The sequence below is a fragment of the Pan paniscus genome, chromosome 15, assembly GCF_029289425.2.
Source record: "Pan paniscus chromosome 15, NHGRI_mPanPan1-v2.0_pri, whole genome shotgun sequence".
Taxonomy (NCBI): domain Eukaryota; kingdom Metazoa; phylum Chordata; class Mammalia; order Primates; family Hominidae; genus Pan; species Pan paniscus.
In genome coordinates, this window is record NC_073264.2 from 94,703,255 (window position 1) to 94,728,895 (window position 25,641).

Here is a 25,641-nt window from a genome sequence, read left to right on the forward strand (position 1 = left end):
AGTAAGATTACTTTTGGTTACAAAATTAGTCTCTTTAAATTTGGTCTGATCATTTGCACAAGCACAGCAAGAATGGTAATTGACTACTTAGGGCTTTTTAAAGTTTGCATTGCCAGAACTCTTATAAGGAATCTCAGATTGGACTTTTAGAGGTTTCTTGATGCTAGAAGTCAGGCCAAGAACTTGTCATCAGATTTCATCTTTAATACTTATAGATTTGGGTGAATTCCTTTCTCCTTGAGGTCTCCCAAATATTCTAAGTTTCCTAGGAAGTGACCTTTTTTACTCATCTGTAAGGCTGAGAATTCTGTAATGCAGGTATCGAATCTGTTTTTCCAAGAGGGCTTTGAAAACCCTGGCTCCATAAAGTCAATCTTAGTTCCTTAAAACTGTTTAGTCATATCAGATTCCATGCAATTCACAAATATGACATTCTGCAAAGACTTAGTAATATAACTGTAACTGCCTGATGGGTTCTTCCTGCCTGCTGCACAAACAACATCGATTCACGGAATTGAGTATAGAAAGAGTTTAACTGACATGAGGCCAGCCGTGCCACACGAGAGACTGAGTTATTGCTCAAATCAGTCTCATCAAAGGCTTGTAGGTTAGGGGTTTCTCAAAGTCAATTTGGAGGAAGGAGTAGGGGTGGCTAGGCAGTGGATGTTTGCTGCTGATGATGGTTGGGTTGGAGATGAAATCATAGGGAGTTGAAGCTGTCCTCTTATGCTGAGTTGATTATGGGTGTGGACATAGGAGGACATGGCTCCAGGTGGAGCCATGGGTGTCAGACATGCAAAAAAACATGAAAAGCTATCTCAAAAGGCCAATCTTAGGTTCTACCATAGTGATGTTATCCGCAGGAACAATTGGAGAAGCTGCATATCTTGTGACCTGTGGAATAACAGCTGGCAACCATTTATGTCTACACCTTAGCAGAATTCAGGCTCCTTTCCTCCTCATAGCCATGTGGTCTCTTTAGAAAGGCATTTGAATTTTGGAGAAGGGCTACTATCATTTAAACTATAAGCTAAATATCTCCCAAAGCTAGTTTGGCAGTTTAAATGCTAAAGGCAAGAGGGGGGTTGGCTAGATCCGATCTCCTCCACTGTCATTATTTTCTCACTGTCATAATTTTTGCAAAGGTGGTTTCATAACCAAGTTTCCCAATTATGTCCTGTTAAAAGCAGAACAGATTGTTATTCAACTTATGCAAATAGCTGTAATGCTATGAAAATAGGAATATTCAATAAGAGCTTCTGAATTCTGGAGGAATCAAGTAGAGAGAAAAAAGATATTTCATGTTTGTTTACAAAGGTATAAATCTACCAAATTATTGTGAGTTATAGATAGCTTAGGAGAAAAGAGAAAGGGGTTCCTTGTATCTGAAAAACAGAACATTGATTGAAAAACTAGCAATGTTCTAAACAAAAAACGATACAAATTATAATCATTTATCATTCAGTCCTATGTAATTCAGTCTTGTTCTGCTTGATTGAGTTAGCAGTTAATGAACCCATTAGCTGCTCCACTAGAGTTCTGGCAATCCTTACTCATTCCAGTGGTATGATCTCAATTATTTAAGCAATGCCACCAGAAGCCTGTACCCCAGGGTACCTGTCATAGTCCTTTCCACGGATCTCAGAGACAGTCTGTTTATGTTGAAAATAAGCATTTTTGCTAGTAGCTGATTGCAAGAGTTTTCAGAGAAACATCAGATAACAATTACTATCTGAATGACAAAAGGCTTAAAATAGTCATAGTTAAAGATCTGCTGAAAGTTCACTGTGACACAGTTGACAAGGCAGTTTTGTTGTTTCTGTAGCATGAAACATTAAAATAATAACAAAATGATAACTGATAATATTTTGTCATTGTTGTCTACCATCAGACAAAGAAGCATAAAGATGTATCATGCCAGCAAGGGCATTGACAAATTTCTAGGAACTTTATATAATTCCCGAAATATTTGTATTCATAACATTTACCTATACAAATGTAACCTAAGGACAGTTAAACATCTCTTTTTATTTGACAACGCTTTCCATAGACTTCAACTTATCAAATAAACCTAATTAGTTTAATGTATCTTTTTATAGGTAAGAACAAATCCTTTGAGATTTTCAAGCATCCCTCTGGGAAATTTCAGTCAGTTCAAGACTAGGATTTTATTTAGGATTTGGCTTTGGAAAGGCACAATATCAAAAGTTACCAGAAATGTCAAAAGATTTGAGTACTTGATTAACCAACGTTACAGGTCACTGTGAAACAATTCTTAGTTATTTATTTAACCTATATGACACTAAGAGATTTCAAAAGTAAATATAGGGAGCAACACAATTGTAAGAAACAAAAAGAGAAACAAAACTTAGCTCTTTTAATATTTAGAAGACTTGGTTCCCTTAAATAATCTAGGACATGATTAAGACAAAAAGCACAGGAAGGCCAGGAGTAGTGGCTCATGCCTGTAATCCCAGCACTTTGGGAGACCGAGGTCGGAGGATCACTTGAGCCCAAGAGTTTGAGATCAGCCTGGGCAACCTAGGGAGACCTTGTCTCTACAAAAAATAAAAAAAAAATTAGCCTGGCATGTTGGCTCGCACCTGTAGTCCCAGATACTTGGGAGGCTGAGGTGAGAGGATCACCGGGAGGTTGAGACTGCAGTGAGCCATGATCACGCACTTGCACTCCAGCCTGGGTGACAGAGTGAGACCCTGTCTCAAAAAAAACAAAAAACAAAAAACAAAAAATCAAAAACAAAAACAAAAACAAAAAAAAACACAGGAAATTATTCTGATAAGACACAGAGTCTTTGTTTCTGTCTTAGTTTCTTCAGTTTGTTTGGGCTGCAAAAAAATACCATAGACTGGGTAGCTTATAAACAACAAATTTTTCACAGTTGTGGAGGCTGGAAAGTCCCAGATCAAGGCAGATTTAGTGTCTGGTGAGGGCCTACGTTCTGGTTCATAGATAGTGCTTTCTGGCAGTGTCCTTATATGGTGGAAGGGGCAAGGTAGCTCTCTGAGGTCCCTTTTACAAGGGCGTTCATTTATAAAGGCTCTGTTCTCATGATCTAGTCACCTCCCAATAGGCCCCACCTTCTAACATCATCACATTGGTGATTAGGTTTCACCCTAAGAACTTTGCGGGGACACAAATATTCAGACTGTGGTAGTTTCCTAGGCAGATTTTTCAAAAGGTAAAGAAAAACCTTTTACAACCTCTTATTAAGAACAGAAATAAGATAATCTAAAAAATGTTGTTTTTTTAAGAGAGAGAAAATGAAACTCTGGTTTTGCATCAGTACACTGTTAATATTAAAGCTCATTTACAAACCTCACAGTAAATCTACTCAATCTTAGCCAACATGACCACACAAGATAAAATTCTCTTTCTCTGTCTTCCCCATACTTCCCTTTCAGGTTTTGGTCCTTTCCTCTTCCTCATTCAGGAATAATGAGTAAACAGCTCCTTTAGGAAAGAATTGCTCTTTTTCCTGTAACAAAACCACATTCTACATTACTTGAATACTTTGCACACAGAGGTTTTTCCTTCATCCTGATTATGTCTAGTAGTTCAATTTACATATGATTGATTATAATTTTCAACCCTTATTATCCTTCATTTTCCAGAGAAAACTATTAGACAACTGTGAATTGCCTATTGTATATCAGCATTTTTTGGCATTTTAGCAAATTTTGTGAATATACAATCTCACAATTTCTAGATGCATATTCTTCTTAGTATGATTCCCCAATGTGGCGAAAAGAACATCCTTTTTAACAAACCCAAATGTCTTTAGCATTTGTAAAAAATAAGAAGCTAAAAGCAGATAAACTTATGATCAGCAATTAATGTGTTAATATTTTATCCTACTTAGAAGTGATCTAGATTTTCAATGAATACCTGCCATTTAATTTAACTTAGTATACCATTAAGGTTTCAAGTTACCAAAAAGATTTTGAAAACTACATCTGAGCAGAAACATTATAAAACACAATTACTGTTGATATAAACTTTGTCAGAATAATGATTCTGTTTAATTAAAATCAAATCTGTAAATTCTATAATCTTAAACATTGGTAAATATATTAGTTTATTTGAGTAGTAAGCCCAGGTAGAAGCAAAACGTGTGCTCAGCATGGTACTCAATGCTGATAACTCTGAAAACACAGCTGTTTTTATTAAACCAACAATATTATACTTGTCTCATTTACAGATTTACTGAAATCATGTACACCTGAAAGCATTTGGGTTAATTCCTATATTTCTGAGAGTTTTAGGAATATTTAATTTATATATGTTAAAATAAAAACCTTAGACAAATTATATTTAAGAGAGATTAATTGAGCAAAGAACAACTCACAAATCAGGCAGCCTCTGAACCAGAATAGATTCAGAAAGGCTCCAGCATAGCCATGTAGTGGAAAAAAAAGACAGGAAAAGAAATGTACAGGAAATGGAAATGAGGTACAGAAACAGCCAGATTGGTTACATCCTGGTGTTTGCCTTATTAACAGTTGGCTGCCTTTGATTGGCCAAAAGTCAGTGATTGGCACAAGAGTAGGTTACAATCTGTTTATACATGCAGCTAGGTTATAGTTCACTATGTATACGTAGAAACTGTTGGGCCAAACTTAGAATATGTAAGAAGACAGCTTTAGGCTAGACTTAATTTAACATGTAAGTGTATATGTTTTGCAACTGTCAATCTGAATTAATCAAAAGGATCAGAAACCAGTTTTAAAGCATGTATTTAAGCAAAAAGCTGGAAATGGCCATTCAGCAAACATGGACTTCAGAGAAACGGGGTCAGTGACCTGCAGTTAAAAGTGAAGGCCTTGCTTATATAGGCAGAAAACAAAGAAATTTAGCAGGATTATAACATTTTCTACACAAGGGTGGTTTATAAATTGCAACAATTTAGTTAGTTACAGTTTGTTTTCATTTCCATACAGCTAGTTTTCGTTGCGTTTCCAATTTAAAAGAGTATATTTAACATTTCATCCTAGACAATATGATAGTCATGAAGTCTCTGTGAGAGAGGAAGGAGGGAAGTTCTAGCCTGGCCAACATGGTGAAACCTCGTCTCTACTAAAAATACAAAAATTAGCTGGGCATGGTGGCATGTGCCTGTAATCTCAGCTACTTGGGAGGCTGAGGCAGGAGAATTGCTTGAACTCGGGAGGCGGAGGTTGCAGTGAGCCAAGATCGCGGCTCTGCACTCCAGCCTGGGAGACAGAGCAAGACTCCGTATCAAAAAAAAAAAAAAAAAAAAAAAAAAGAGGAAGGAGTCTTCCCTGGCTCAATTTAGTCATTTACTACATTTTACAAAATAATGTAAGTAAGAAAAAAGGCTAATCTGTAATTAGAAAAACAAGGTTACTGTTGGCTAGGTTGCAGCTGCCTGTTTACATGACTCAGGTCCCATAATCACATTCCCTTAAATATAAAGTTCCAACAGCTTCAATTTTGAGTTACTTGTTTCACAAAACCCATTTAGAATAGAGGTCTCTTAAGGAATTTTATAAAGCAATTTGGCAATATTTTCTGGACGTAAGAAGATACCACATACACATAATGTATATGCATATGTTACAGACCACAGGCTCCTTGGCTCTCCATGTAATGGAAATTAATATGGGGCCAAGAGGACTTCCTAGATAAGGCTTTATTTTCAGGACTTGTTCTCAAGTGCAAGGCAGACAGTGGAGGCACAAGAATCCCCGAGCTGGTTCCCCAAAAAGAGCTGGTAGGATTTATTTTTTATTTTTTATTTTATTATTTTATTTATTTATTTATTTATTTTTAATCGAGACGGAGTCTTGCTCTGTCGCCCAGGCTGGAGTGCAGTGGCGCAATCTCGGCTCACTGCAAGCTCCGCCTCCCGGGTTCATGCCATTCTCCTGCCTCAACCTCCCGAGTAGCTGGGACTACAGGCGCCCGTCACTAAGCCCGGCTAATCTTTTGTATTTTTAGTAGAGACGGGGTTTCACCGTGTTAGCCAGGATGGTCTCAATCTCCTGACCTCGTGATCTGCCCGCCTCGGCCTCCTAAAGTGCTGGGATTACAGGCGTGAGCCACCGTGCCCGGCCAGGATTTATTTTTTTAAGGCAAAGCATGGGAATTGACATCGGCGGTAGAGTATACAGGCTGGGTTGGGCAGTGCATGTTAGAGGTAGGGTATGCAGGTCAGCAAAGCTGGTTGTGATGGTTGTCTTGAGTTATGGGTCACCTGCTGGTCTGGCCAGTGGCAACAAGGCTGTAAATCAGTTGTTCAGCATTCCTTCCCGAGATGGGAGACTCAGGAACCTTAGTTTAATTTTGGATCTCCTAAGGCCAGTGTCTGGAATTGTTTAAGTAAGAGGCATGGTTAAACACATAAAAGCACAGAAGAACAATACAGAATGGCTGTTTTCTTTGTATGACTATTAATGGATGCGCGTTGGTGAGGTAGTGGTGTGGGTTTTGAGATCAGTGGGAATGTATGAAAGAATGCTCTAGTGGGTGTGAGCTGAAGCCAAGCCCCACCCTTACTGTCTCATTCCCCTCTGAGATATTTCACTCTCTTTATTCTTAAGGAAAAAGGGCTGAAGATCTCATCTTCTGAAGCTATACTGAACAGCTATGCTGAACAGGGTTGTCCCTGTCTAACCTCAGAGGAACATAGAAATCTCTCACTGACTGTTCTAGAGATCTGTAGGGACTAGAATCCTTCTGGGATGGTATGGGTTGGAATCCTTGGGCCATCATTAGCTTGACTTAGAACTGTTGAAGACTGGAAGGCATAAACTTTAACCATCTGTACGCCTGTTGAATATAACAAATAATTATTTTAAAAATCAAATAGCACCCAGTGATAATTAATAAAATGCCTAAGTCCAGTTTAATAATGCTACGAGAAGAAATCAGCTGCCATTTGGAATTTAAGTGATTAGGCTGGAGAATGAGTCTCCTGGTGTGTGAAATATAAGGCAAACATACTTTTAATAAGAGACATTTCTATGGAAACAAAAGAAAAACAACTGTTAATGGTGGGCATAATCTACCCAGTTATTAGGCTCAAAGCATCTTTAGTTATGGAGGAGGGTGGTGGCAATTTTTCATGTTTTTTTGCTTGTATTATAAAGAATAAGCCTTAGTTTGCAGGGCCTTAGGAAAAAGGTAGTAGCAATTTCATTAAGTCAGAAAAGTGGAAGAAAATTTTTAAAATGTTAGTTTGGAGACTTGCAGCTCAGAAAATAATATTAAAAAGCTCAAAAACAACAGATAAGACTAGAACCTACAACAGGTATATTATACTCTTTTTCTCTCCAGTCTCTCATTTTTATCAAAGACAAATTATTGTAGGACTGATGTGTTTGCAAATTAAATTTTAGTTTCATTATACTTGTTTTGATTATTTGCGTGAAGTGCAGCAAGAATAATTATTTGCCATATAAACTTTTTTTTTTAATTGGCTTTGCTGGAACTTTGTTTTGTAAGGATTCTCAGATTAGACTTTTTAAAGCTGTGAGCCTAGCTATGGATTCATCTGTGCCTGCAAACACTTGTATGAATTGGGTGAATTCCTCCCCTCTTGAAGTCCAAAGATAACTTGGGGCTCCTGGACCTGTTAGAAAGTGACAGTCTTTACTTACCATAGGTCAGGAACCCTGTACAAGGACTGCATAGACAGGATATGAGGGCAGTTTTTCCAATGGGCTTTTATCGGCTTTATACGTCAACCTCAATTTTTAGAAAAGCAGTATGAAAGCATGTCATTCTCATAAAGCCTTGATAAAATAACCAGTTTCCCCAGTTGTGTCCTGTTACAAAAGAAAACAGATTCTTATTGCATGTATGCAAACAACTATATTGCCATAAGTTAAGAATACTCACATATAGTTTCCAAATCCTGCAGAAATCAGGTAGAGAGAAAGAAACATGCTCAAAATTTTGCTTATAGATTGTAGTTTACTCAATTGTTAAAAGTTGTAAATAGTTTAAAAGGAAAAAAGTTTTCTTGACTCTGAAAAACAAAACAAAAAGGGTTAGCAGCATTTCTGGAAGAAAAGGTCATAAACAGATTATTTCAATCTCCTATTTGTTTAGTCCATGAAATTAACTCCTGTTCTGCTTGATATTTATGGACACATTAGATCTCCAAGAGGGTCTTACAAGTTTTTCCCTCTATTCTAATGGCTCAGTCTCCAGGTTGTCAGAGACCTGCATCCAAGAGTATCCATGAGAGTCCTTTAGCTGATTATAAACCTTCTTTAGGAATAGATTAAAACAAGACAATTGTCTGTGGATGACAAGAGTCTTAGGACAGCCACAGTTAAAGATGCAATCAACAGGGAAATCTGGTCATTTCTGTGGCACACAATTTAACATAACAATCTTAATTGTTATTGATAGCAGATACTTAGGCATATCAGAATCATAGGAATCTCATATAACTGTGGAATACATATTAATCACACATTTATGTGACTATAATCTAAAAAAAGCTAAACACCGTTTTAAATGTGATAGTGTTTCCTGTATGGTTTTGATACACCAAATAAGCTGCATATGTCTCTTTTGGACTTCAGAGGACCTACTATACAAAATGGTTAATTAGGTCAAAAAAGGCTTAATTCAGGATTTTATTTTGGAAAGCTTGTCAAATATCAAAATTTAAAACACTTGACATCACAAAATAGGACCACAGTTTATTTATTTAAGCAACATGATTAACTCAAAGATTTCTAAACAGCAAAAATCCTTTAGTCTTTCACAGAGAGAGGACTCAGCTGTCCAAATAACCAGACCCAGTAAAGACAGCATGGCTGGGCATGGTGGGTTATGCCTGTAATCCCAGCACTCTGGGAGGCCGAGTGGGCAGATCACGAGGTCAGGAATTTGAGACCAGCCTGGCCAACACAGTGTAACCCCATCTCCACTAAAAATACAAAAATTAGCTGGGTGTGGTGGCACATGCCTGCAGTCCCAGCTACTCGGGAGGCTGAGGCAGGAGAATCACTTGAACCCAGGAGGCGGAGGTTGCAGTGAGTTGAGACCATGCCATTGTACTCCAGCCTGGGTGACTGGCTGAAGCAAGACTCTGTCTCAAAAAAAAAAAAAAAAAAAAAAAAAAAAATTCTGTCTCTCTCTTTTTCCTGTAGGCGAATGAAAATCTTGCTCAAAAGGGAAAACGAAATTTTACCTTTGCATTAGTATATTAATACTAAAGCTAATTTCAATAACATTTGATAAAGCTATCTAATTTTAACCAGTTTGACCATAAGGTAATATTTTTATAACCCTTTGCAAATTTTTTGTTTAAGAGCAGATAAATGCTCCAGGAAAACCCTATTATTCTGACACATGAGCCCAGATTCTGGCCCTGTGTTAGCGAGCTTTTATTTTAATATTTAATTTATGGAAAAACTAAATAATACCCTTTTAGCCAACTAGCTCATACACAGAATTTCTGTTTCAAGATTAATCTTTCACAAACCATCTCCAACTGGCTTAAACTTTCAGTTATGTTCTATCTTTCTTTTAACCCAAAACAATCCTTAAACAACCTCTAAATTAGGCAAAATTAGTTTGTCTTTTAAAAACTACATTCCCATGCCTTTTTCTTAAAAACACCTAATTTTTATTTTTAGTGTATGCAATTTTAATTCTGTACCAAGTGCAGAGCCTGGGAACTATAGGTAATATGTGACTCTTTTCCAGTATAGCTAGGGAGTGTGTCTAATTCTATATATCCCCAGGCCTTACCTAGAATCTAATGGCCCCAAAGCAGGCAAGTCAAACAGTTATCAAAAGTCATAGAAACAGTTTATAATCTTAAAGCATCTAGCAAGGGCAGTTTCTGACCTGCCTAATTTAGACTGAATGCCTAAATTTTAAAGACATTTAATTTTATTTCATTAATAGTCTTTAAAACTGTCTTTATTTACCAAAGATTACTAAAGCCATGTGAACTAAAGTGTTTATTTTTCTGATAAAATATTTAAGCATTTATTTTTCTTTAAGCCAATTCATTGGAGGTCTTTTACATATCTTGGTAGTAAGACATCACATACATGACACATATAAATACACAGACAGAGAAGCAGATCTGGTAGAGTTATAAGATTCTTCATTTGCCAGTTTTTAAGATTTTCTTCCTTTTTTTTAAATTAATTTTTGAGATGGAGTCTCTCTCTGTTGCCCAGGCTGGAGAGCAGTGGTGTGATCTTGGCTCACTGCAACCTCTGCTTCCTGGGTTCAAGTGATTCTCCTGCCTCAGCCTCCCAAGTAGCTGGGACTACAGGTGCACGCCACCATGCCCGGCTAATTTTTGTATTTTTAGTAGAAATGGGGTTTCACCATGTTGACCAGACTGGTCTCAAATTCCTGGCTTAAAGTGACCCACCTGCCTCAGGCCCCCAAAGTGCTGGGATTACAGGTGTGAACCACCACACCTGGCCAAGATTTCTTTCTCATTTTATTTTAGATAAAGCATCAATCTTTTGATTATCTGTTCTCTGCCCTAAATAATTATCAGTGAGATAACTCTGAATTTGCATTTTAAAAGGGACAATTCTTAGGTGAAATAAGATAGATAATTTATATTTTACTTAAACCAAGGGAGAAATGGTGTGAGTAAAAGTTTAGGTGAGACAGCCAGGGAAAACAGATACCCTTACATGTGGAGATTTCTTTAAAGATGTAAGTTTTTAAATTGGGTTCAGGGTGGAGCCTTTTAAAGAACAAGGCCAGGAAAGCATGCAGTTTTTAGGGCCTAGTAGGTGGGCACAGCTGGAAGGCAGAACAGATCTCCCAAAATCAGGGATCCCATTTCTACACCAAATACTGGGTCCCCGCAAAGAGGCAAGTGCTATGAGACAAGACAGTGCAATGCTTTCACAGCATATTTTATTGTAAGGACATTTCCCCAAGGCTGCTGGACAACCCAACATCAACTAGTCTGCTCTGTAATCAGCCCATCCCCCATTTCATACCTTCTAGTTGCCCAAGAGCATGGCTTTTTATGTATGTAAACACACAAAAAAAGGAGTATCACCCTGTGGTAATAGCCACTCACTGTAAGCAACTGCTATTGGACATTTAAAAAAATATGCCTCTTATTTAGCTATTGCACATTAAGATTCAACATTTCTAAGTAATGCAAAATAATTTCTGATGCCCCCAAAAGTCAAAAAGATCAGGTAACATAATGCAAAACAGAACAGAGCCTCAGATTTTGGGAAGTATCTGTCTGCTTGTAATTCTTTGGGTTCTACTTGGAAAACAGAGGTTTCTCCCAAAACAGGAGTCTGTGGTGCCTCTTCTGTTTCTCTCAAGGAGTTCCAGGCTGTCAGAAATTACCTTAAGTCCTCTCATGCAGGGCAGTGAGGGCGTGTGTGCCAGAGGACAGAGTAAATGGAGAAACAATTCAATTGACTGAGAAAAAAAAAAACCCCAAAAACCTTTTTTTCAAAAAAACAAGATCCAAGAAGAGAAAAAAGCCTAACGGCCTTTTAAATGTATGTATAGCTTGGCTATCCCCTTTTAATTAATCTCATTTACCATAGAGCTCTTTAAAAAAAACTCTTTTAAATCTTTAATTTCCAGACCATTGCCTGGCTGTTAGGGACAAACAGCCAATGCCTCTGGCATTTAAGCCTTTTATTCTCCCAAAGGGATTTTCCCAAGTGCAACTGTTACCAGTAAAAGGGGTCTTGATACAGACCCCAAGAGAGGGTTCTTGGATCTCATGCAGGAAGGAATTCAAGGTGAGTGGCAGAGTGCAGTGAGAAGAGAGAGTTTATTGAAAGCTACTCCATTACAGAGAAGGATATCCTTAAGTTTTTCTTGTATAGGGGTCATCTCTATATAAAAGCTAAGCTAAGCCATGTCTATGTAAGTGTGAGCAGAGAGCGTGACAAAATTTATATTCTATTGATTTAAAGAAAACTATCCTTGATGTTTTAGTGTGTGAATACATCAAACCATAACTATAACAATCTTGAAGCCATATTTTGTTATGGGTATTGGGACATCTGGACTTTCTGCTGTTGTGGGAGTGTCTTTGCCGGTATCTTAGGCTGTTTCCTCAACTGTAAATATCTCATGACTGTGGGTAGTGACCAGCAAGGAATATGCGCAGTTAATCTGAAGATGGAGCTGAACTTAAAATGCAGTTACTCTGGCTCTCCTAGGCTCCTGCTTCCCTAACAAATCCAGTAAGCCTTAATGAAGGTTATGATTTAACCATAGCTGCACAAAGTATCTACAAAGAGATTGCAAGCAGTTTTTTACAAGATGTAGAATCGCCTCCTAGATAGCTCAGAGAAAGGAAAATTCTAGACAGAAAATCACAAGCTGCCTGACATGAACCTAAACGTTTCCGCCCTCTGAATGGTAGAGATGGAGAGAGAGTACCCCCATATGGTCACAAAGACAATGGAGGGAAAAAGAATAAATAAATGGCAAAGGTCAGATAAATATCAAACCAGAAAGGACTCATTCCCTAAGCTGGGAGTTGAACCCATGCCACCATCATGAATGGGCAAAGCCTAATCACAGAGCTACAGTATTGTTCTTCCCAGAAGTAATCTAGAGCAGACAGTTTCAAGTTTGCAAAGGATTTTAACTGCTTAAGAGAATCCTTAAGGCTAGCCATGACATTATCATGTGTCCTTTCAGACTGGCTGCCTTACATGAACCTGAAAATTTCCACCCTGTGGATGGCAGAGACTGAGAGAGAATACCCCCACATGGTCAAAAAGTCAAGCTTTCAAGGACATAAAACAAGACAAGAGGGAAACCTCATTTGGTTTTTGTTTCAGGGACCCATAGCGAAGTTTGTAACTGACCAATCTGCAGGGCTGGCTCAAACAGCAGACTTATAGGGGTCCTACACCCACATTCTATTCTGTGGCAACCCCTCCATGACAGAACAACGCAGAACAACAAATTCATATCAAAGTACAGCAGATTCGTTACAACGTAAGACTAGTCTCCCACATCTTTTTTCTCATTAATCAAAACCTTGCAGGCCGGGCGCGGTGGCTCACGCCTGTAATCCCAGCACTTTGGGAGGCTGAGGCGGGCAGATCATGAGGTCAGGAGATTGAGACCATCCTGGCTAACACGGTGAAACCCCGTCTCTACTAAAAATACAAAAAATTAGCCCGGTGCGGTGGCGGGTGCCTGTAGTCCCAGCTACTCAGGAGGCTGAGGCAGGAGAATGGCGTGAACCCCGGAGGCGGAGCTTGCAGTGAGCCGAGATCGCGCCACTGCACTCCAGCCTGGGAGACAGAGCAAGACTCCATTAAAAAAAAAAAAAAAATCTTGAGAGAAACACGGATTTTTTTTTTTTTTTTTTTTTTACCATTTACTTAACTGGTTTTCACAGAGAGCGAGAGGCTGGGGCCCTGGCTGGTAAGAAATTCTTACCCTTTTGCCTGCATGCCAGGGTTTTGGTTTCCCTGTCTCTGCAGCTTCCATAAGAGCAGAGCAGCTTTTGATGACCCTGTTCACTGGGCCATAACTGTGGAGGCCAAGCTGCGTTATAATAGAAAATCTTCCTTTTCTGTTTCATGGAACCTTAGACAGAAGCCTCTCATTTTTCCAAGATGCCACCCAGTGGGCCGCATGGGGGAATAAGATGTCAAATTAAACACAAAAAAAGGAAAAATGGATCAGGATGTGAGTGATACAGACTCTGGACCCATGTGCTGTCAATTCTCTCCTCTCAAAGACAGCACTGATAAAAGAAAAACTTCAGCTGAATTAAATTTAAAAGAGCTTAATGAGCAATGAACAATTTGTGAATTGGGCAGCCCCCAGAATCACAGCTGATTCACAGAGACTCCAGCACAACAGCTATGTGTGCTGTGCTGGAGTATAAAGATTTATGAACAAAAACAGGGAAGTGACCTACAGAAATTGGCAGTGAGGTGCAGAAACAGCTGGATTGGTTACAGGTTGGCGCTTGCCTTATCTGAACACAGTTTGAACACTTAGCAGTCTATATGAGTGGTTGAAGTATGGCCGCTTCAACGGCCAAGACTCAGTTATTGGCACATACTACTAAGTTAGGTTTTTAATCTTTTCTGACTACTAAGCTAGTGGAGGAAATTTTCATGCACGTCTGTGTGAAAAGACCACCAAACAGGCTTTGTGTGAGCACTAAAGCTTTTTAATCACCTGGGTGCAGGTGGGCTGAGTCCAAAAAGAGAGTCAGCAAAGGGAGATAGGGGTGGGGCCATTTTATAGGATTTGGGTAGGTAGTGGAAAATTACAGTCAAAGGGGTTGTTCTCTGGCTGGCAGGGGTGGGGGTCACAAGGTGCTCAATGGGGGAGCTTTTGAGCCAGGATGAGCCAGGAGAAGGAATTTCACAAGGTAATGTCATCAGTTAAGGCAGGGACTGGCCATTTTCACTTCTTTTGTGGTGGAATGTCATCAGTTAAGGCAGGAACCGACCATTTTCACTTCTTTTGTAATTCTTCACTTTCTTCGGGCCATCTGGACATATCTGTGCAGTTCACAGGGGATACGATGGCTTAGCTTGGGCTCAGAGGCCTGACATTCCTGTTTTCTTATATTAATAAGAAAAATAACATAAAATAGTGTTGAAGTGTTGGGACAGGGAAAATTTTTTGGGGGGTGGCATGGAGAGATAATGGGCGATGTTTCTCAGGGGTGCTTCAAGCAGGATTAGGGGCGGCTTGGGAACCTAGAGTAGGAGAGGTCAAGTTGAAGGAGGATTTTGTGGTAAGGGGTGATATTGTGGGATTGTTAGAAGGAGCATTTGTCGTATAGAATGATTGGTGATGGCCTGGATACGGTTTTGGATTAATTGAGAAACTAAACGGAAGGTACAAGGTTTGAATAAAAGAAAGAAAAAAATAGGTATTAAAGGACTAAGAATTGGGAGGACCCAGGACATCCAATTAGAGAGTGCCCAAGGGGGTTCAGCGTAATTACTTGCTTGGTTGGTGAGTTTTGGGGCTCTATCCTTGAGTTTTTTTATGTTGTCATGTACCAGGCCAGATTGATTTAGGTAAAAACAACAATCTTCATTTAAAAATATACAGAGTCCTCCTTTTTCAGCAGTGAGTAAGTCAAGGCCTCGGCAGTTTTGGAGGACAACTGCAGCTTAAAGAGTCAACTTGGGCCTGAAGGACTGATAAAGTTTGTGATATCTCTGTGATGCTAGCAGAGAAGTCATTAGAGAGGCTACGGAAGGTCGTGACAGAGGTTGAAATGCCTGCCATTCTAGTATCGAGAGCAATAGTGGAGGCAGGAAGTCGTAAACTGACAAGCAAGGATATTAGTGGAATAACTCTTTTTTGTCATCTCGGTGTCATGAGGGGAACAGGGAGCTCTTCGGTCCCATTCGCAAATTGAATTTTGGGAGTAAGGAAAACTAGTGTGCATGTGCCTGTCCAATTAGCAGGTAGACACATGTAGGTAGAGGATCCACAGAGGAAGAAGAGAGCTTGTGCCAGGCAAAACTGGAAATGCAAAGTAAAAAGATGAGAAGGAATGCTGAAAGGGGTGTCTTGTACCCAGACTCCTAGGGATCCAGCTAGGGCGGCAGCCGTCAGAGGTTGTAATGGGGACTGATGGGGTAACTGCATAGAGGGAGAGGCTCGATTTTCATGGTGTATGAGAAAACGTTGAGTGCCCACGAACAACCTTTCACTGTTATTTATGGGGCTGGGTATAAGTAAACAAGAAGAGGGCCTGGGAGGAGAGTCTGACGAGCAAGGGGAAGGTAGCCAAGGATGGAGGGAAATACAGGGTGTCTTCCTAAGCAATAATTACTGCTAATGTTTTTAAGTTTGCCAGTATTGATAGAAGGCTTATCTGTAATATGGAGCTGTAAGGCTCCAATTGTTTCAGTGATGTATGTAGTTGGGCTTTGGAGATGAAGAGTGAAGGAACCATCAAGAAGGGGAATTCCAGTGGGTCTTTGCTGAGAGATACATAAAGGAGCGGCCACAGGAAAAGTAGTTTGTGTTGTGAGGGGTCCAAATATGGGGGGGAGTAGAGTTGATATAAGGAGAAAGGTTTTTAAAGTAAGTGTGGAGGAGGGCAGCAGCTTGCTGATGTGAAATGTCTGGGGAGGTCTTGCTGGACCTGTCTAGAAAGTAAAGAAGTTCTTCAGGAGGGTAAAGGTGAGGGCTATTAAAGGAAGTTTGGAGGTGTAGGGAGACAGGAGATGTTCCCCAGCCTGTATATAAGACGGGGGCAGCTGTGTAGGCGCAGGAAGAAAGGGAAATGCAAAGCAAGCAATTGCTCGCTAAGGAGGGATTAGAAATGGCTAGGAGAGAGTGAGTAAGATTGATAGTGTGGTGGAGATAGCTGGGGAGAGGTAGAGGGTGGCATAAGAATGGGAATGAGAATAAGATTGAGTATAAAAGTAAAGAATAGAACTTCATCAGGGTGAAAGTATTGGAGGGTGCCCTGCCAGCAAAGATCATCTATCCACTCTAAGAGGGAGTTAAGAGTGGCGGTTTGGGGATAGCACCAGGAGATATCAGCTGCGATGGCTTGGAGAAACAGCGTAAACTGGCAGTATAAACAAGAGTAGGGCATTTATGAGTAGTTGAGAACGGTGAATAGGAGTGTGACTAGACAGAAGACAGCAGGGATGACCAGTTTTTGGGGCACAGTCCAAGTAGTGGGGGTGACTTCATAAAGCCCTGTTGCAAAAAGTAGGGTAAGGACGAATAGACCTAATAGAATGAAGGGATGTATTAGGCTCATAAGGGTTATTACTGTTCTTCAGAAATGCAAGTGAGTTTAAGGAAGTAGTGGGGAGTACTTGCAACTTCCAGGAGGAAGAAGAGAGATTAGGCTGGCTGTCCAATGGACACAGCTTTATTCTGGAACGGTGAACCCAGTGGGGAGGATCCTGCAGGTGGACGGCAGTTGGGGTACTATAGATGACTAAGTAGGGTCCGGTCCATCAAGGTTGTAGAGTTTGAGGGGTCAGATTCTTAACAAGAACTGATTGTCCAGGTAGGGTGTCTTCATATGGCTGAGAATCTGGAGTAGGCAAGAGAAGATTAGCAGCCTGGCAAATTTCCTGTCTATCCTGCCGGAGGACTGGAAGATAATTGCCTAGAGGACTGCTGTCTGGGATGAGGTTGGGACTGAGCAAGAAAGTGCGTCCATATAAAAGTTCAAATGGGCTGTACTGTGTAGCATCTCGAGGACAGGCTCTAATTCTGAGAAGGGCAAGAGGTAAAAATACTGTCCAGTCCTTTTTAAGTTAGAGGCTGAGCTTGGTGAGGTGTGTTTTTAAAAGACCATTAGTCTGTTCTACCTTTCCTGAAGATTGAGGACGGTAAGAGATATGAAGGTTCCACTGAATATCAAGAGCCTGAGAAACTGCTTGGGTGATTTGACTAGTAAAGGCTGGTCCATTATCAGACTCTATAGAGGTGGGAAGGCCAAACCGAGGAATTATGTCTGACAGAAGGGAAGAAATGGCTGCGGTGGCCTTCTCAGACCCTGTGGGAAAGGCCTCTACCCATCCAGTGAAAGTATCTACCCAGACCAAGAGGTATTTTAGTTTCCTGACTCGGGGCATGTGAGTAAAGTCAATTTGCCAGTCCTGGGCAGGGGCAAATCCCCGAGCTTGATGTGAAGGGAAGGGAGGGGGTCTGAACAATCCCTGAGGGGTAGTAGAATAGCAGATGGAACACTGGGAAGTGATTTCCTTGAGGATAGATTTCCACTATGGAAAGGAAATGAGAGGTTCTAAGAGACGGGCTAGCGGCTTGTAACCTACATGGAAGAGGTTATGAAATGATGACAGAATAGAATGGGCCTGTGAGGCTGGAAGGAGATATTTTCCTTGGTCTAAGAACCATTTGCCTTGTGTGGGAAGAGATTGATAGGTGGAAGTTTCAATGGGGGAGTAGGTGGGAGTGACCAATGAGAAGGAGAAAAACTGCCGTGAGGGACAGAAGTTGGAAAGCTAGCTGCTTCTTTAGCTACCTTATCAGCATAAGTGTTGCCCAGAGCAATGGGATCTGATGCCTTTTGATGGCCCTTGCAGTGAATGACTCCAGCTTCCTTTGGAAGTAAAGTGGTCTTGAGAAGAGTTTTTATTAAGGAGACACTAATGATGGAGGACCCTTGTATAGTGAGGAAACCTTTCTCAGCCTATATAACAGCATGGTGGTGCAGGATATGGAAGGCATATTTAGAGTCAGTATAAATATTGATGCGTAGTCCCTTTGCAATAGTGACGGCCTGAGTTAAGGCAGTGAGTTCGGCTTGCTGAGAGGTAGTGCAGGGGGGCAGAGCAGTAGCCTCAATGATAGATGTGGAAGATACTACTACAGCATAGCCTGCTTTTGCTGGTGAGTGGCGATTAGGCCTGGTGGAACTGCCATCAATAAACCAAATGTGATCAGGGTGAGGAACAGGAAAGAAGGAAATATGGGGAAATGGGGTGAATGTCAGGTAGATCAGAGAGATATAGTCATGGGGGTCAGGTGTAGTATCCAGAATAATGTGGGAGCCCGGATTGAAGTCTGGGCCAGGAACAGTGGTAATTGTGGGAGACTCAACAAAGAGTGAGTATAGCTGAAGGAGCCAGGGAGCAGAAAGTATATGCATCAGGTGTGAGGAAGAAAATGAAGAAAATAGATTTTGGAAGTTATGAGAGCTGTAGAGAGTGAGTTGAGCATAGTTCATGATTTTGAGGGCCTCTGAAAGTATTAGGGCAGTGGCAGCCGTGCACGGAGGCATGATGGCCAGCCTAAAACAGTAAGGTCAAGTTGTTTGGACAAAAAGGCTACAGGGTGCGTTCCCAGTCCTTGTGTAAGAATTCTGACTGCACAGCCCTGCACTTCAGCTGTGTGCAATGAAAAGGGTTGGGATGAGTCAGGGAGAGCTAGGGTGGGAGCAGTCTCTAAAGCTGTCTTCAAGCAACGGAAAGAGGAGTGGGGAAAGGATTTAGGATCTATGGGGTCAGCTAGGTTTCCATTTGTGAGTTTATAAAATGGTTTTGTTAGGATGGCAAAACCAGGTATCCAAAGGCAAAAGTATCCAACCATGCCTAGGAAGGAAAGGAGTTGTTGTTTTGTAGAAGGTGTTGGGGTTTGAGAGATCAGTTGGACATGATCGGCAGGGAGAGCACGTGTGTTACCTATTGAGGTACGTAACGGATGGAGAAGAAATTTGAGCTTTGGATGGGGATACCCGATATCCTTTGGAGAATAAATGTTGAAGGAGCAGGAGGACAGGGGATTGATCTCCCAAGGGAGGTCCCCCAATCTGAGTCACGGCACCAAATTTCACACGCGTCCATGTGAAGAGACCACCAAACAGGCTTTGTGTGAGCAATAAAGCTTTTTAACCACCTGGGTGCAGGTGGGCTGAGTCTGAAAAGAGAGTCAGCGAAGGGAGATAGGGGTGGGGCCGTTTTATAGGATTTGGGTAGGTAGTGGAAAATTACAGTCAAAGGAGGTTGTTCTCTGGCTGGCAGGGGTGGGGGTCACAAGGTGCTCAGTGGGGGAGCTTTTGAGCCAGGATGAGCCAGGAGAAGGAATTTCACAAGGTAATGTCATCAGTTAAGGCAGGAGCCGGCCATTTTCACTTCTTTTTTAATTTTCAGTTACTTCAGGCCATCTGGATGTACACGTGCAGGTCACAGGGGATACGATGGCTTAGCTTAGGCTCAGAGGCTTGACAGAAATGTGCTCCCCCAAATTATAAGAGGCGTGCCTACCGGTCCAAACCTAAAGAATGGGCTAAGAGACCAGAAGTACAGCGAAAGTGAAACTTGACTGTCAGTCTTGCAAGATCAGGTGTCCGTTGAGCAGGCACATCTGGTACAGTTACAGCAAGCAATTTATCCCCTAGTGTGCAAGTCCCTCCCCCGGTTCCTGTAGGCTGAGCACTGTGGGGTTACAATCTTCCTGGACGTAGTCACCTAAGTTTCTTTTCTTGTTTTTTATTGGTCGTTGGGTTGGGGCTTTTGGTATTTTCTTTAGGGTCTTCTTGCTGCATTTTGTTGCAGCCCTTAATGCATTGTAATTGTAGTCAGCTCTGGGACTCTTCAAGTATTTGACCTATGACCCAGGGGGTTAAGCAAGCTGTTAGGAATAGATAAGGTGAGCTATTTTTGCAAGCTAGTAAACTTCCATTCTAAGCTAAATCCTCTGGTTTGGGTGAGGGTAACTAAAGGGTCCCAATAAGCAGGCACTGGCTATTAAAGCAGGGCCCTAGGGTATCCTGTTCTTCTATAGCTTACAGGTCCAAGTGTATTCAAGGTATTTTGTCTTGAAAATGGACCACCATATATATTGTTTTCTACAGCTAGGTTACATCCACAGGGACTCAAATATAGAAGTAAGGAGTTCTTCTCAGGCTGTATTTAGTTTGCTTTAACAGCACCCACAGTCAGTAGCTTCACACTGAAACAGACAGACAACAGGAAAGTCCACAGGCTTCCCTTCCCCACAAGGTGTGGCAAAGGGAGGGAGAATACTTAGAAGACTTAAAGAAGATTACAGAGTTCAAAGCCAGGGCACTAAACAGAGTTTTCTAAACTGATCAGCTGTTTCAATCCATCCTGCATGGGTGACTATTCAGGCTGAGCCAAGCCACCATTTCAACATGTCCTGTGTGGGTATCTATTCGGTTGGAGCTGATGAAGTTAATGAAAACCAAAAGAAAGGAAGGAGGGAGGAAGAAGAAGGAAAAATAAAAACACAACAAATAGGGGACAGGAGAGGAGGGAAAGCATAGCTTAGAGGGGTGGCAAGGAGTCTTGGGGAGGCTGGAGGAAAACTCCCAGTTGCAGCAATACTAAACCGAAGTTTCAGACAGCTGCCCATCAGCTGCAGAGGGGTCCAGCCATCATGCTGGCTCACAAGCCTCCCGCTTGGGAGAGAAAAATGTTCCCCATGTCCTGTGGACCTGCAGCGGTTGCCGGAGAATCTCTTATAAACCAGACTCTTTGGCTCCCCATGTAATGGAAATTGACATGGGGCCAAGCGGATTTCCTAGACAAAGGTTTTATTTCAGGGCTTGTGCTCAAGAGCAAGGGAGACAGTGGAAGTGCAAGAATCCTCCCACTGGTTTTCTAAAAAGCGTTGGTAGGGATTGTTTTATTAGGCAAAGAGCGGGAATTGACATCAGGGGTAAGGTGTGCAGGCTGGGCTGGGCAGAGCATGTTAAGGGTAAGGTACGCAGGTCAGCATAGCCGGTTGTGATGGTTACCTTGAGTAACAGGCCACCTGGTGGTCTGGCCCGCGGCAACAATGCTGTAAATCAGTAGTTCAGCATTCCTTCTTGAGTAGGGACACTCCACAACCTTGGTTCAATTTTGGATACCCTTAGGCCAGTTTCTGGAATTTTTTTTTTTTTGAGATGGAATCTTGCCCTGTCGCCAGGCTGGAGTGCAGTGGCATGATCTCGGCTCACTGCAACCTCTGTCTCCCGGGTTCAAGTGATTCTCCTGCCTCAGCCTCCTGAGTAGCTGCGACTACAGGCACACACCACCATGTCCAGTAGACATGGGATTTCACCATGTTGGCAAGGATGGTCTTGATCTCCTGATCTTGTGATCTGCCCACCTTGGCCTCCCAAAGTGCTGGGATTACAGGCTTGAGCCACCAAGCTCGGCCTGGAATTCTTTAAGTAAAAGACATGGTTAAACATGAAAGCCCAAAAGAATAATATAGTGTTAAATCAAGTTTAACCTAAAACTGCCTCCTTACATCCTTTGGCCTAAAACATACTTTAAGTTTGGCCTAAAAGTTTCTCTGTACATCGTGATCTGTAACAAGTGGAGGTATGAATGGACCATAGCCTACACTGTGCCAATCACCGAGTTTTGGCCAGTCAAATGTAGCCAACTGTTGGAACCATGTTCACAAAAGGCAAATGCCAACCTATACCCAATCCAGCTATTTCTGTACTCACTTTTCTTTCTTTCTTTTTTATTTTTTTGAGATGGAGTTTCATTCTTGTTGCCCAGGCTGGAGTGTAGTGGCGCAATCTCGGCTCACTGCAACCTCCGCCTCCGAGGTTCAAGCGATTCCTCTGCCTTGGCTTCCTGAGTAGCTGGGATTACAGGTGCCCACCACCATGCCTGGCCAATTTTTTGTATTTTTAGTAGTGATGGGGTTTCCCCATGTTGGGCAGGCTGGTCTCGAACACCTGACCTCAGGTGATCCACCCATCTTGGCCTCCCAAAGTGCTGGGATTACAGGTGTGAGCCACCATGCCTGGCCTCACTTTTCTTTTCTGTCCGTCTCTTTCCTTTTTCTGTCCATAAATCTTCTTCCACCACGTGGCTGTGCTGGAGTCTCTGAGCCTACTCTGGCTCAGAAAGCTGCCCAATTTTTGAATTGTTTATTGCTCAATTAAACTCCTTTGCATTTAATTCGGCTGAAGTTTTTCTTTTATCAGTAGAATGACTACTTTCTTTTGTGAACCCCGAATATCTGAGATGGTCTCAGTTAGTTTAGAAAGTTTATTTTGCCAAGGTTGAGGATGTGCACCTGTGACACAGCCTCAGGAAAGACATGTGCCCAAGGTGCTCGGGCACAGCTTGGTTTTATACATTTTAGGGAGATATGAGACATCAATCAATATATGTAAGAAATACATTGGTTCTGTCCAGAAAGGCAGGGACAACTCGAAACAGGGAGGGAGCTTCCAGGTCACAGGTAGGTGAGAGACAAATGGTTGCATTCTTTTTGAGTTTCTGATTAGCCTTTCCAAAGGAGGCAGTCAGATATGCACCTATCTCAGTGTGGCAGAGGGAAGACTTTGAATAGAATGGGAGGCAGATTTGCCCTGAGCAGTTCCCAGCTTGACATTTCCCTTTAGCTTAGTAATTTTGGTGCCCAAGGTTTTCCTTTCACACTTTGTATGACTATTAATGGGTCTTAATATAACTATTAACGGGTATGGTGTCAGTGAGGTAGCATAGTGTTGTTTTGTGATCAGTGGGAATGCGTGAAAGAATGCTCTAGTGGGGGAGAGCTGAGCCAAGCTCCATCCTTACTCTGTCTCACATAGACATACACAAACATACAGACACAAATAGAGACCTTGTAACTTTCAAAAAGTGATATAAAACTTACTAGTTTAGGCCAGGTGTGGTGGCTCACACCTGTAATCCCAGCAGTTTGGGAGGCCGAGGAGTGTGGATCACCTGAGATCAGGAGTTCAAGACCAGCCTGGCCAATGTGGTGAAACCCCATCTCTACTAAAAATACAAAAATTAGCTGGGTGTGGTGGCAGGTGGCTGTAATCCCAGCTTGGGAGGCTGAGGCAGGAGAATCACTTGAATCTGGGAGATGGAGGTTGCAGTGAGCCCACATCACGCCATTGCACTCCAGCCTGGGTAACAGGAGCGAAACTCCGTCTCAAAAAAATAAAATAAATAAAAAACAAAAACAAACAAACAAAAAAACTTACTAGTTTATATAAGAGCTCTTTTTCATCTTTGCCTCACTTTTATTTAAATTGTGTTTCTGGCAGATGGAACAAGTTTTTACCTATTCATTATAAGGGCTAATGCTTTTTATTGATATTTGTGGGGGAAACCTTTAAGATCTTTTTAGTTGCCCTGATATATAATCTCATAGAGGCTGTGGCTCAGCCTCAGGTGGTTGCTTTAGTCAATGGCAAAGCTACTTTTTAAAGTGGGCTGAGCTAAGGAAAAAGGCATTGGAGTTTTCTTAAGAGACTGGGGTTTTAATTAGTATTTATCAGGAGGGGAAGTAAATTTCTTGAATTTTGTGATAAGAAGCAGTACTACAAGTAAAAGTGAGGAGCCTCAATTTTGGGATCTAAAGCAGAATTACTTCCTTGGATGTTTGCATTGTAAAGAGATGGCTCTTGGCTGGGTGTGGTGGCTCACACCTGTAATCCCAGCACTTTGGGAGGCCAAGGCGGGCAGACTGCCTCAGGTCAGGAGATGCAGACCATCCTGGCCAACATGGTGAAACCCCGTCTCTACTAAAAATACAAAAATTAGCCAGGTGTGGTGGTACACGCCTGTAGTCCCATGCAACTCGGGAGGCTGAGGCAGGATAACTGCTTGAACTGGGGAGGCGGAGGTTGCAGTGAACTGAGATCGCGCCATTGCACTCCAGCCTGGGTGACAGAGCCAGACTCCATCTCCAAAAAAAAATAAAAAATAAAAAATAAGAGATTGCTGTCAGGTTCTTGAGAATTTAGTTCTGGATGGTAGAAGATTTACATCTCAAAAGGGGAGAGGAATTATGCAGACTTTTAAAGTAACTGGTCTTAGAGGATTTCCAGGGACATATTTGCCTATTGTCAGGTTTTGGTCTGCGACAAACAGGAAATTCTCCCAGCAGTGTTGAGCTTTAACATGTAGGTGCTTAAGGGAGGATGGGGGAATGGAAAATTATTTGTCTGGAGAGTCTGCAGTGTTTACATGTCCAGGCTGAGGCCCAGGAAAATTACTATTTAAGTTCTCCTTCTTAAGGGCAGGACAGTCCATTTTCCAGTGTCCTGGCATTTTATAGTATCTGCAAACATCTTTTGGAGGGGAGGTTTTGGGATTGGTAAGAAGGATGGATGGAGCTTTAGGTTATTCCTAAAGCCACATTTCTGTTTTTATAAAGACTCAGTAAAGCCAGAACATTTATTTATTTTTTAAAAATATTTATTTATTTGTTTGTTAGATATGGGGTCTCACTCTGTGGCCCAGGCTGGAGTACAGTAGCACAACCATAGCTCACTGCAGCCTCAAACTTCTGGGCTCAGTCGATCCTCCCACCTCAGCCTCCCAAGTAAATGGAACTACAGGTGCATACCACCATGCCTGGCTAATTTTAAAAAATTTTGTTTAGATACAGGGTCTCACTGTGCTGCTCAGGCTGGTCTTGAACTCCTGGCCTCAGGCGATCTTTTTGCCTCAGCCTAGAACAGTTATTTTTTTAATACCTCAAAGAATTGGGTGGTGACATCAACAATAGCATTCACGGATTGGCCTGCCCATCCAACTGCCCTATTTTGAAATTGCCCCCTTATGTCGGAGAGAAAATTTCTAACTGACATGGAAACCAAAAGATTCCTGTGTTCCAGGGCTTCTGAATTTAGAGCTGTGTGCCTTTGGAATGTTTTTATAAATCTTTTAACAGAGCCTTTAGGATGAATTCCTGCCCTCTGAGCATATCATTCCACTTTAGCCCATTGACCTGTAAAGGGAAGTCTTCCATAATACCTCCTATCAGACTGGACTATCAGCCTTCCCCTGGGCCGTGTGCAGGAGGAAGGTGGTGAAGGGGAGTTTGTGGTGGGTGTAGATTTACATTTTTGTTCTAAATCTGATTTCTGTTGTTTAATTTTATTAAGGGAGCGTTTTAGGCTAGCCGTGATACTTTTTGTGTCCTTCTTTCCATTTCATCCTCCCCTGTGGGTAATTAGGACATTTGCTTAGGGTAAGTGCTCTCTAAAACTCCTTTTAAATATGAAAGCTCTTCCAACCCAAAGGATCTGTCATCTGGCCACTGACAATTTAGGGTTTCCAAAAGCGTACTTGTTCCAACGTACTATTCAAAACCAATAAGCCTTATTATGTGGCTTGACCATAAACTACATAGCCAAAAAAACTTCAGTAATGATATATTTCAGGACTCAATGTTACTAGTGCT

General features: G+C 41.5%; 1 protein-coding gene across 18 annotated transcripts in view; it reads left to right on the top strand.

Moving 5' to 3' along the window:
- UNC79 (unc-79 homolog, NALCN channel complex subunit) overlaps positions 1–25,641 on the top strand; it is a 310,032-nt gene that overhangs the window by 147,502 nt on the left and 136,889 nt on the right. The window lies entirely within an intron of this gene.